Genomic DNA, 12,404 nt, shown 5'->3' on the forward strand with positions numbered 1-12,404 from the left:
AGAAGCAGTCATAGGCCAGTCACATATGACACTTAGGGCCATACCAAGACTTTGCCTTTTACTTTGAGATGGGAAACCATTAGAGCAGCGGTCCCTAACCTTTTTGGTACCAGGGACCGGTGCTCCTATGAGAATCTAATGCCTGATGATCTGAGATGGAGCTGAGGCGGTGATGCTAGCGCTGGAGAGTAGCTGCAAACAGATGAAGCTTCGCTTGCTCGCCTGCCGCTCACCTCCTGCTGTGTGGCCCAGTTCCTAACGGGCCATGGACGTGTACCGGGTCACGGCCCAAGGATTGGGGACCCCTGCATTAGAGGGTTCTGGGCAGAGGAGCACATGTTTTAGGAAGATTTCTCTATCTGTTGTGTAGAGAAAGAAGTGGAAGCAGAAAATTCAATAAGAGGCTACCGAGAGGATCCACACAGGTGACATCGATGAAGGCTTAGATAAAAGCAGTTGTATGAGGTGGTGACAAATGGTCAATTTTGGGTATCTGTAGAAAGTAGAACTAAGAGGAATTATCAATAAAAGAAAAGAGTAAAAACAACAAAAACTAGTAAAGATGAAGCTTAAATAAAACTTAAAGTATCAAAGAGCTAAAAAAAGACTAGTCTGTAACATTAAATAAAAGCAGTCACCTAAATATGTTATCACCTGAGTTTTTTTTAAAAGGCTTCATAAAAGTTATCAATTTCTGACAGTGTACAGTCATGATTTACTTTATTATAGAGCTATTTTCAACTTTGAAAGTTTGATCAACAAAGATTACAGTCTCAAGAGAATATTTATATTAAAATTAAAGACAGATTTATAAATAATCAAAGTTCTAAAGAAATCCATTGGAAATTTTATAAATTTATTAAATTAGCTAAAAGGGCAAAACAGAAGATAATAATGGAATATAGTAACAAATTTTAAAGGTCAATTTGGTTTTCCCAAGTCCAGAGCTCTCCGTTTATTATTTTTATTAACTAATTTTGAATAAGGAATTTATAAAAGCAAAGAAATTAATCTATCTTAGTCAAAGCCTATGATTCTATCTCTGTAGATATGAGAGGATCATAACACTTTCTATTCTTTATAACACCCTTTTTCTTCATCAGGGATAGTGTACGCCTTTTATGTAATCAAGTTTCTTTTAAGTATAAACCAACTCAGTTGTTTCCAAAACCTAAGAGAATGTCACAGATTGTGATGTACTAAGGGAAATAAAAGTTGTTTGTGAATTTTCTTCCTATTCTTTTTATATATAAAATACACTCTCTCACACTAGGGGTAGTTTCTAGTCATGTGTGTCTGCCAAGACCTCAATTTTATCCGGATTTCGAAATCAAACATACTTTAAGACAATATTCTATTTTTTTGCCAAATAGGCAAATAGTAATAATGTAAATGAGATAAAATTCAAGTTGACAAGATTAATTTTATATATGTGACCTATGAACAATATGAGAGAGATCTAAAGTATGAGATCTTTTTAATATAGAGACATATTAAAACAATGAATTTTAAAAATGATTATGTACTAAAACTAAGAAAACATTAATTTGAAGCATGAGAAAATCATGACAACACATTCAGTAAGTACAATACAGTAAATCTCAAGATTAACAATAAAAAATTTTAAATGACTCTCCAACCCACCAAAAAAGAACTATATCCAGTCCCTTAAACTAGATATAGAATTAAAAAATTTAAAAACAAACCAAAAAAGAAAAACACACTCTCACTTAATAAAAAACATCCTGTTTGGAATTAGATAGCACTAAGTTCAAATTCCAGTTCCGGCACTCATATATTGTGTCAGCTTGGGAAAATACAATACATGGTCTGTTTCTTCAAATATAAAAATGAAGAAAAAGAAATCAAGGTTGTTGTGAAAATTACATAATATATGAAAATCACCTAAAAAAATTAAAGGTAAATTTTAACAAATATTAGTTATCAGCCCTTCAATCCCCTAAAACCTTGTCCATGTGATGCTGCCAAAGTTATACCCAGAGGCAAACCTATAGCCTTTATCTTTATATCTTTATGCTTCATCTCTAAAAAAATAAATCAATAAATATGAATTAATGACTTAGAAAATTATTAAAATATTTTCATTAATGTTGACAGTTACTGTATTTTTAATGTGCATAACTCTACCGAAAAATCAATGTAGCTAGAAATAGATATGAACACTGTAAATAAGCACTTAATGTAACAGGCATCTGGACATACACAGACACACATACAAATTCATAACCTTTTTCTATAAACTTTTTTTTCTTTATGGTAAAGATGAGCCTCAAGTGAATTTTAAATTAGTTTCTTATTTAAAGAAAGACATATTTGCCTTTACTTCTAATATTATTACAATTTAGTTCCTACAAAGTTTTCATTTCTAGCATGCTTAAATTAAATAACCATTTTTAAAAACATTTGGAACAGAGGGAATATATAAATAAAACTACTTTTATTTCTGAAATAAGTCTTTCACTCAGTTCAAGTATATTAATCAAATTAATAGCAATTAAAAAGAATGCTAAACTATCTAAAACATTTTGCTTTACAGAAAACAGAAACTTCTGATAAAGATGAGGCAATGAATTCATGTTTCAACACATTTCTCAGGTTATCCCGTAACAAGATAGATAACTTATAAAAAAAAAGAAAACCAAAATACTCAAAAAGGTAAGCACACTGCATACTCAATATGGAACAAATTCCTGTCACAGATGACCATTGTACATATTGGATTTATTGTACATATTGGAATATTTCTGAGACTCCTAATCAAGAGGAAAAAGAGTCAAGAGAAATCAATCCTGAGGTGACCCATGCAAAAAGGATTTTAAAGTAGTTATTAAGAATATGTTCAAGGACTTTCAGGAAAATATGGTCACAATGCATTAACATATGGAAATCTGTCAGGAAATAGAAACTACATCTCTCAACTAAATGCATATCGAAATTGTTATCAAATATTCTACATCCAAGATTAGAATATCCAATTAGTGAAAAAAGATTAATGGAATGGTTCTCAATTTGGAGGAACTTATCAGAATCGCCCACTGAGTTTTATCAAACCATAACATTCCCATTTCTAACCTCCCACTCACATGCTCAACTTGAGAACCACCTGTACTTCCACGAGGAAGATCTAAAGAAAAAAACTAAAATGCCATTTTTATCTGGATTATTTCCACCAAACCATATAATGAAGTGAGGAGAGCATACAATCAGCTGGACTTATCATTTTTATTTTTAGATAAAAACCAGTAACATAAATGTAGTGCCATATCTCTTTGCGTGTATTATTTAAAACAAACAAACAAAAACCCCAAGACACTAGGCAATGGTTTCATGCTTGAAATTTTGTCAGAAGAGGGTAAAAAAATAAAAAGGAGTTTTCAATTCAATAGCTGTTACCAAAGGAAGTGACGCAAATGCACAAAACTCTCATTCCACTAGCACAGATGCTGCTCTCAGAGAACTAATCATGTATACACTGGCCTCTAACAAAATCTGGGGAAGCAAGAACATATGCTTTTAATGACATTTTATAAACATGCGCAAGAAACAACAGTTCCTTTCCAGAGCACTCAGTGTGTTTTCTGCATCACACGTAGAGGTTCCAGCTCAGAGAATTGTTTTAATAGTTTGTGCTTACTCAGGATCTCTAAAAAATTTTTATGTTTTCAACCCTGTTCTGCAAATCTATGTTTAAGAGTACATAGACTACTGAACAGTATCCTTCATTTCAGCTGTCTTTCCTTCTCCATTTTCCTTTCCCACAAATTCTACTATCAACACATGAAAAATAGAAATTAACACACTTCTAAATAAGTAATACCAAACGAATTCTGTATAGAGGCATGTGTATTTTATCAGAAAAGCCTCTCAGAAGAGACTTGGTAAAATATTTCCAGAAATATATATGTTCATTATCATTTTGTAAAAAAATATTACATGACCAATAAAATAAAAACCATCTGGATGTCTTGCTCATAATAGAAATTCAAATATTTTTCTACTCTAATTTTAATATGAAGTCTATAATGAAGGGGCTAAAAGCTCAGGCTTTGGGTCAGACAGACTTTCACTGAAGTTCCAGCTCCATCACTTCATAGCTACGCTAAAGTACTCAAAAATGAGCCAATGTCCTCAAGAAGTCTATCTCATGATCCTTTGTGTTTCTTTAAACTTCACTAACTTTGTAGATAATTTAGATCTTTCTACTTGAGAAGAAGACAGGCAAAAAATAATGAATTAAAAATATCTCCTAGAACCACCAAAATTTAGAGATGGGAAGAACCCTAGGGAACATTTACTGATCAGAGGATCAACTTTAGAGAAGAAACTGAAGTTTAGAGAGGTTATGACTTTTCCAAGGTCAGATAACTAAAGAACTCAAGAACGGACTTTACAATTTAGGTCTCCCTTACTTTTCACCAGATCATAGAAATATGACTGAAACCTAAAAGACACAAAAAGAGGTCAGGGTTCAAAACAGAGACTAAAGATCCCCAGAAATTTAATTCTATTCTGAATTATAGTACATTTTATTCGATTTGTCCCTGTTCCTCAACTGCCTCCTCCCATACCCCATCCCTATACACCCACATCTATTAAGGTATAACAATGGGATCAAAGGAATGAAGATCAAAAGAGCCATCTTTTCATTGGGACCTCTAATCACAATTATCCCACTGATGCCTAAATTAAGAGCAAATGGTCAGCGCTCCCAGAAAGGAACACTGTCCCAGGCCACAAATACATCTGACCACTCCGGTACTTTTCAGGTGGGCAGTGCGATGCAGTGCTGAAGGGCACAGGTTCTGGAGCCCAACTGGATTCTGGTGGCTCTCCGTGAGGCTTTAGACAAGTTACTAACCACCTCCCACACCAGAGCCTCAGTTTCCTAATCTGAAAGAAAAAAAAGGAGAACACTAGCATATCTTGCTTGAGTTTATATAAACACTAAACTGCTATTCCAAAGGAACCATTCAGCATAGTTCCTTAGCACACAGTAATTCTTTCAGAAATGTTAGAGTTTTGCTATGACAACGATGACCTGCTAGCCCATTTCTGTGCAAAAGAGTACACACACATGAAAGCAAACTGCATTCCATTCTTTCTGGTTACAAGGGTTAACATGAATATTTTCCCTTAAGATTACTATGCTATTCCCTATTTTTTTCCCTAAATGACTGTATTAAATTGTATTACAGAAAATAAGGAAATCAAACACCATTATTAATTTGCCTATTTTTAAAATAATAATTGCGGAAACCCTAAAAGTGTTCATTTAGCAAATGAAAATTTAAGCCATAGAGACTCGGTTTCCATGTTTCCTTCCTTGAAAGACAATACAGGCCCTGTTATCCATGGTCTCTCCCCTTCCATGGTTTCAGTTACCTGCAGTCAACCATGGTCCAAAAAATTTAAATGAAAAATTCCAGAAAAAAATAATTTGTAAGTTTAAATTGCTCACCATTCTGAGTAGCATGATAAATTCTCCTGCCACTCTGCTCTGTCCAATGAATCACCTCTTTGTCCAGCGTTTCCTTGCTATAGATGCCTCCCACCTGTTAGTCATTTTGGTTATCAGACTGATTTGTATCAAAGCACTTGTGTTCAAGTCACGTTTATTTTACTTAACAATGTTCCCAAAGTGCAATAGTAGTGATGCTGGCAATTTGGATATACCAAAGAGTAGCTATAAAGTGCTTCCTTTAAATGAAAAGGTAAAAATTCTCGACTTAATAAGAAAAACTGTACACTGACATTGCTAAATCTATGGTAAGAATAAATCTACGATCTCGTCTGCTCTCGGAAGCTAAGCAAGGTTGGGCCTGGCCAGTATTGGATGGGAGACCACCTAGGAAGACCAGGTGCTGTAGGCATAAAATAAAAAATAAAAAATAAGGGACTGTAAGCTGACAAGGTCTTTGCAATCTGTGAGGTCAACCAAGGGTTGTCTTGTAAATGAATGAATGAATGAATAAATGAATGAATGAATGAATGAATAAAAACAAATCTATCCGTGAAACTGAAACAGGAAAAAGAAATCTATGTTATTTTTGCAACTGCATCTCAGACTGCAAAAGTTAATGACATACTGCACAACAAGTGCTTAGTTAAGATGCAAAAGGCATTAAATCTGTGTCTGGAAGACATGAACAGAGAACAGTGTTGTTTCAAATGATGGCAACATGTTACCCCAGAAAGCATCTGAGCCTATATATCGAAGACTTCAGAAAGAATACTCTGAAACAAGTGACCAAATTCACATAACTTTTGTTACAGTATATTGTCAGAATTGTTCTATTCCATTATTAGTTATTGTTAATCTCTTACTGTGCCTAATTCGTAAAGTTTATTATAGGTATGTTTGCAACATATAGGTATGTTGGAAAAAACAGTATAGATAGGATTCAATATTAACTGTGGTTTCAGGCATCCACTGGGAGTCTTAGAATGTACCCTCCATTGATAAGGAAAACTACTATATATAAAATACATGTAAATTATGATAATTTTAAGAAAAGTGCAATGCTGGCCTTTTAAAAAGTCTCAACTGTTTCATTTAAAATAATTCTCTTATCATTCATGTAAATGATTCATCCCAGAATGTATCTATATCAATATAACTCTTCTGATTTCAATTTTTACTTTTCAATTTTTAATTTTTTTAAATTGTAAAATCACTGTACAGGCAATAGTTATTACAAGAAAAGAGACAATCGTTTTTATTTATTTAGAGACCAAACAAAAGAAATTTTTATTGCTCTTTAATGTGAGGTAGCTTCTAGGCCTAATTACCTTCCTATGACATTACTTCACCTGACATAAAATCCTCAGGCATCACTGGCAGTTCTGAAGAGGCTCAAACATTTGTTTGGTGAATATATGAAGCTCTACATTATAGAAGCTGGTTAATTTAACCACGAGAGAAATAATACATGCCTTAGCATTTCGATTTTCTTAAAAGGCTCTGAACTTGGCTATTTCATAACCGAGTGCTATTATTCTTAATGGCCAAGGCATTCTCTAGTAACAATTTAGGTGTCTTGGGAGTCTTGCTAACTCCCTCAGGTCATCACGGTACCATTCAGAGCATTAGGGCCTAGAACCTAATTATAATGCATTAAATGGCTTTAGTGCTCTCCAAGAACCAGCCATAGTGACCAATTTTCTATCAGGGAGTATAGGGAATTTATTTTCAAATGTTAGACTTAAAAAAAAAAAAAATTCACAGTGGCTATTCCAGTTTCAGAAGACAAAACTTAAAGATTTAAATAGTAATGTAGAAATTACAGAAATACAGCCAGCAACCATAGTTTCTTTCTAACTTAAACATGTTCTCTGATGCAATTGCTAATTTTAGTTCAGTCATGTCAAAGTTAAAAACCATAAATATTATACAGGATATTACATTCTACCAAAGTCTGCACATATGTTCATTAGGATCAAAGACACTATTTCATAACAAATAAAACAACTCCAAACTTCATTGCAGAATCACAACTTAAATGTATCTGGATTAATATAGTAAATACACACACACACAAACATATATATACACAGATACATACACATACATACACACATACATACACATACACACACAAACATATATATACACACATACATACACACATACATACACACATACACACACATACATACACACACACATACACACACATACATACACACACATACCGTCTATAAATCAAAACAGACCGTTTTCAGAAAAGAAAAAATTGGTATTATGTCAAAAAATTGGTATTATAAAAAAATTGGTATTATGTCAACTATTTCTTAAGGTAGTGGAAATTAATAGGAGGGATTTAGTTTTTAAATGTCTAACAATAAAAATGTGTAGAAAATAAATTTCTTTATAAATTTCTGTATTATACACATCCTCAGAAAACCACAGAATTTTTAAAATTTCCAGATACCTATGCTTTCCTATTTGTTTTTAATCTTTTCTCCTGTTGATCTAATAAATATTCCAGTAAGTATAGATGACAAATGTTTAAACTGTTATAAAACCACTTACTCCTTTATGATAGAAATTTCAGTTCTTGCAAAGTAATTTACATTTAAAGTTACTACATTAGATGTTTTAAAGTTATTTAAGTAGAAGGTGACACTCCCTACCCGCCCCCACAACCGCCGCCTCCAAAAAAAAGACAGTTCGATATATATGGACTCAGAATCAATCTCCCGTGCATTTTCTGTAAAAATTTTTGGAAAATGTACACCAGTCAACAGTGAAAAAGGAAAAATAAAAAGAGGACATCGAAGAATCTAAGAAAAGAGGAGAACTAAGAATCCAGGCGGGCAATAAAAAGAAGCCCGTAATGATGGCTATGCTGAGGGCTCAGAGAACAGCCTGTCCAAAACTGATCATTTAACACATGGCATGATAAACTAGGCAAATAATATTCACATAAATACTATAAGTGCTATTTATTAGTTTTCGACTTTCAAATTCAAGAGACAAAACATGAAAAACAGTTATAGGAAAAGAACAGAACTTACATTTTGACACTGTAGAACTAAGAGTGTAGCTGAGAGAAGCCAGGCAGTAAGGGGCAGAGAAGGAGAGAAGAACGGAAACCTCAATGGCCTAGTTCTATCCTGGGCAGCCACCAGTTACTGTTTAAAATTAACAACGCAATCAATATAGCTCAAAGTATAATACTGAGAATTACTAAGATAATGGAGGAAGAAATATGATAACAAAATTGAGAAATGTTTAAGAAGTCAAATTCCTAATGGTTCAAAGCAACAACCTGAGTCAACAAGGAAACTACATAAATTAAGAAACAGGTGTAAGCACGTTGCTTACAGAAGAGAAGCAACCACTCAAAAGAACTAAAAAGTTATGGGGAAGAGGATATGAGAATTAAGACTGGAGGTTGGAAGGGAGAAGAACTTTACTTTTCATTTTATATACCACTTTTATACTTCTAAAATTTTATTTCCAAGTATATTGTTTTTATAATTTAAAAAAATGTCATCCAAAATCCTGTATTTGTGATTTTAGAAGGTAAATATGGGAGGGACACACAATAAACTTTTAAAAGTTGCTTGACTTAATATTAAATATAGTTTATTAATTTTCAAAGATATATAGTAAAGCACCAAACTTTTAATATCCATTAGCTAATATTTAATCATATGAATCCAAATATACATTTTTCTTATTATAATAAAATCATAAGTTATGAGAAGCATAATCATGAAATTGGTTATTTATTTGAGGCCTCCTCACTCCTGCCAAGGTTCTATTTTAACCTGTAACATCATATAAAATAAGCCACATGCTTACAATACTTAACCTCCTCCTGAATCGAAAGTTAGGCGCTTTTACAAGAGGAATTAATTATTATATGATACAAGAGAAAGCAATTAAATATTGTAATCAAATCACATGAATTGTTTTTCTTAAATTAACTTTAAAAAATTTCTCGGCAAATTCAGGAAGTTTTCAACCACTGCAATAATTGAGCATCTCTCAGTTCTCATCTCCTCCAATTCCCCTCTTTAGCAATTGCTAATGAAAACACAAACAACACAGCAGGCTAAGAAGTGGGGAAAAAAAGAGTAATTAGGAATAATTTCTGTCCATTAACACTTGCTTAAGCAGCAGAACAACAGGAACTCTGTTGCCTGAAATAGCTGACAGAACAGCTGGATGATGTTTGAAAGATATGATAAATATAAATCAAAACGTGATTTTAAATTAAAAATAAAATAAAAGCTGCTATATAGGGTTACCTAGTATTCTATGATTGATTATTTAAAAATAAACTTATAATACAATTTCTTGAGCCTTTCAATTTGTGCCTATATCTATTTTTGCCTTGGGTCACTGTAAAATAAGCAAGACATAAGAAAATTCAATAAAGATATGTAGAATACATTATAATAATGTGAAGGTAAGAGAAATGAGAAGAAAAAAGAAAACATTTGTAACTCTTAAAACTACAGAACTTACTTTACAAAATCTAGATAAATAAGAGTACTTAAGGCACTATCCAGTGTGAACAATATGCAAATATCTTTAAAGGGAATAAATCGGTTCTCGCTCCCCACTCCACCTCACTCACTCTGGAAATAAATACAAAACACAATGTCAGCATACCTTTTTAGAGCAAAATATGTCAATGATATTCATCTGTTAATTTTAGGATTTTAAAAACTTATAAAGAATTATATTTTTCATGATGAAGTTAATACGTGTTATCTTTAACAGAAGGGGAAAAAAAAGTCTTTTTTTCCTTTCAAAACACTTTTAATTAATCTAGTCTGATAATTTCACCTCAACCTAAGTAAGCTTCACTATTTCTGCACATCATGGTTTCAGTATTTCTACATGTCTTTTTGTACAAGCACACAAAGAATTTAGAATGAATAAATGCAAAGTCATCGTCACTCTGGGTACGAACAGAAATAAAGTAAAAGAGGGCTAAAATTTTTCATTCTAAGCCTTAGGACACTCAAGAAGGAGGAAGGTATTAGCCTATGTAATCTGTTTCAATACCTCTAGTTACAAACCATAAATGACTACAATCAAGTAGAAATTGCTCAGTATAATACTGTAAATGAACAATGGACTTTATAATCAAACAGAACTGAGTTTAAATCGTGATTCCAGTATCTAGATGAGCAAACTTGGGCAAGTTATTTAACTTTGAACACCTTCTAAATTAAGAACAATAATAGTTACTAGAACAGGCACCAGTGTTTGGCATATGCCAGGGAGTTTAAAATATTAAATCACACTTTCAATAGTACTAAGTTAAGAATTAATTTATTCCACCTAAAGACTAGTTTCATTCTGGTGCTCAGATCTCCAGTTTTAAAGAACATCCCTTACTGGAGTTTCATGACTTTAGTGTGCCACTTCACAAATGATCTGTTTTGGCCCGCTGTTGCACCATTTTATTATCAGTTTTCATTTGAGGAGCAGTTATTTAAAGTTTCAAAAAATGTTTAAACTGGATATTTATTTACTCTTCTTCATATGCATGTATAAGAAATACATTAAAGATGATAATAAAGAAACCCAGGGTAAAATAATTAAACAACAATATATATAGTTTATGAATTCAAGCCTCATATTTTAATTATAGTTTCTTGTTTTATTTTTGACCCCGAGGTTAAATGTAGTTCATTCTATCATACCCCTCCCTTTCTCAATTAAATGCAGGAATAAAATAAAATCATTTTTGCTGTTCTGTATGCAAGCAAAGGTTTTAAATGCAAAGTTTTGGTCATTTCATAAATGATCTAGTTTCCAGCTGAGATAAGATTTGATGTCTATAAGTAATCAAGATCTTAAAAATAAAACTGAAAGAAAAAAGAGTAGAAAAATAGGGGAAAAAATGGTCATAGAAGAGCGGCCACAGAGTCAACACTTGCATGTAACAGCCTGATGCTTTAAGTAAATCCTCTCTTATTCTGTCAACAACCTCACAGTAGGTATAATTATCTTAATTTATACATTAGCGAACTGAAATTCAGAAAAGTTAAATGATCTACCCAAAGTCACTCAAATAGAAAGCAGCAATGCCAGAACTCAAAATGTACTTTGTCTGACTCCAAAGAAAGTCAACTCTTCATTACAGCAAGCAATTTCTAGTACTTAAATTTCTGGGACATCAAAATTTTGTCACAAATTGGTACAGCCACTATGGAAAACAGTATGGAAGTTGCTCAAAAAACTAAGAATTGATCTACCACATGATCCAGCAATCTTTCTACTGAGTATTCACCCCAAAGCCTTGAAAACCCATATACGAAAAGATATTTGCACAACAATGTTCATAGCAGCATTATTCACAGTGGCCAGGACATGGAAGCAACCCAACTGTCCTATGATTGGCTAACGAAGCTGTGGTACATATATACATATATGACAAGCCCATAGACCATATATGACAAGCCCATAGCCAACATACTCAGTGGTGAATAGTATAAATCTTTTCCTGTATGATAAAGAACAAGACAAATGTGTCTATTCTTTGGTTACCAGAGGGTAGGGTGTGGGGGAAGTGGGGAGGTAGACGGGGTAAAGGGTGTCAAATATGTGGTGACAGAAAGAACTATGAGAGATGAACACACAGTGTAAATATATATATGCCTTACTGTTAAAGTGTACAGCTGAAACTTATTGGATTTCGTTAACCAATGTCACCATAAAAAAATAAAAAATAAATTAGAAATAAATTTAAAAAAAATTGTCAGAGGGCAGTTATCTTTCCCTTCATTTGTACATGACAGAATAAAAACTAGGTGTAGAAATAGCTTATGTCCTTGATGAAAACTCCTTCCTTAGTTTTTTTTGTTACTCAAACGAACAAAAGGGATATCTAAGAAAGAAAAAGGGAGGGAGGGAA

At 32.8% G+C, this 12,404-nt stretch overlaps 1 protein-coding gene across 4 annotated transcripts in view; it reads right to left on the minus strand.

The window, feature by feature from the left end:
- PPA2 (pyrophosphatase (inorganic) 2) overlaps positions 1-12,404 on the minus strand; it is a 76,723-nt gene that overhangs the window by 29,074 nt on the left and 35,245 nt on the right. The window lies entirely within an intron of this gene.

The sequence above is a fragment of the Pteropus alecto genome, unplaced genomic scaffold (assembly GCF_000325575.1).
Source record: "Pteropus alecto unplaced genomic scaffold, ASM32557v1 scaffold5, whole genome shotgun sequence".
Classification (NCBI taxonomy): Eukaryota; Metazoa; Chordata; class Mammalia; order Chiroptera; family Pteropodidae; genus Pteropus; species Pteropus alecto.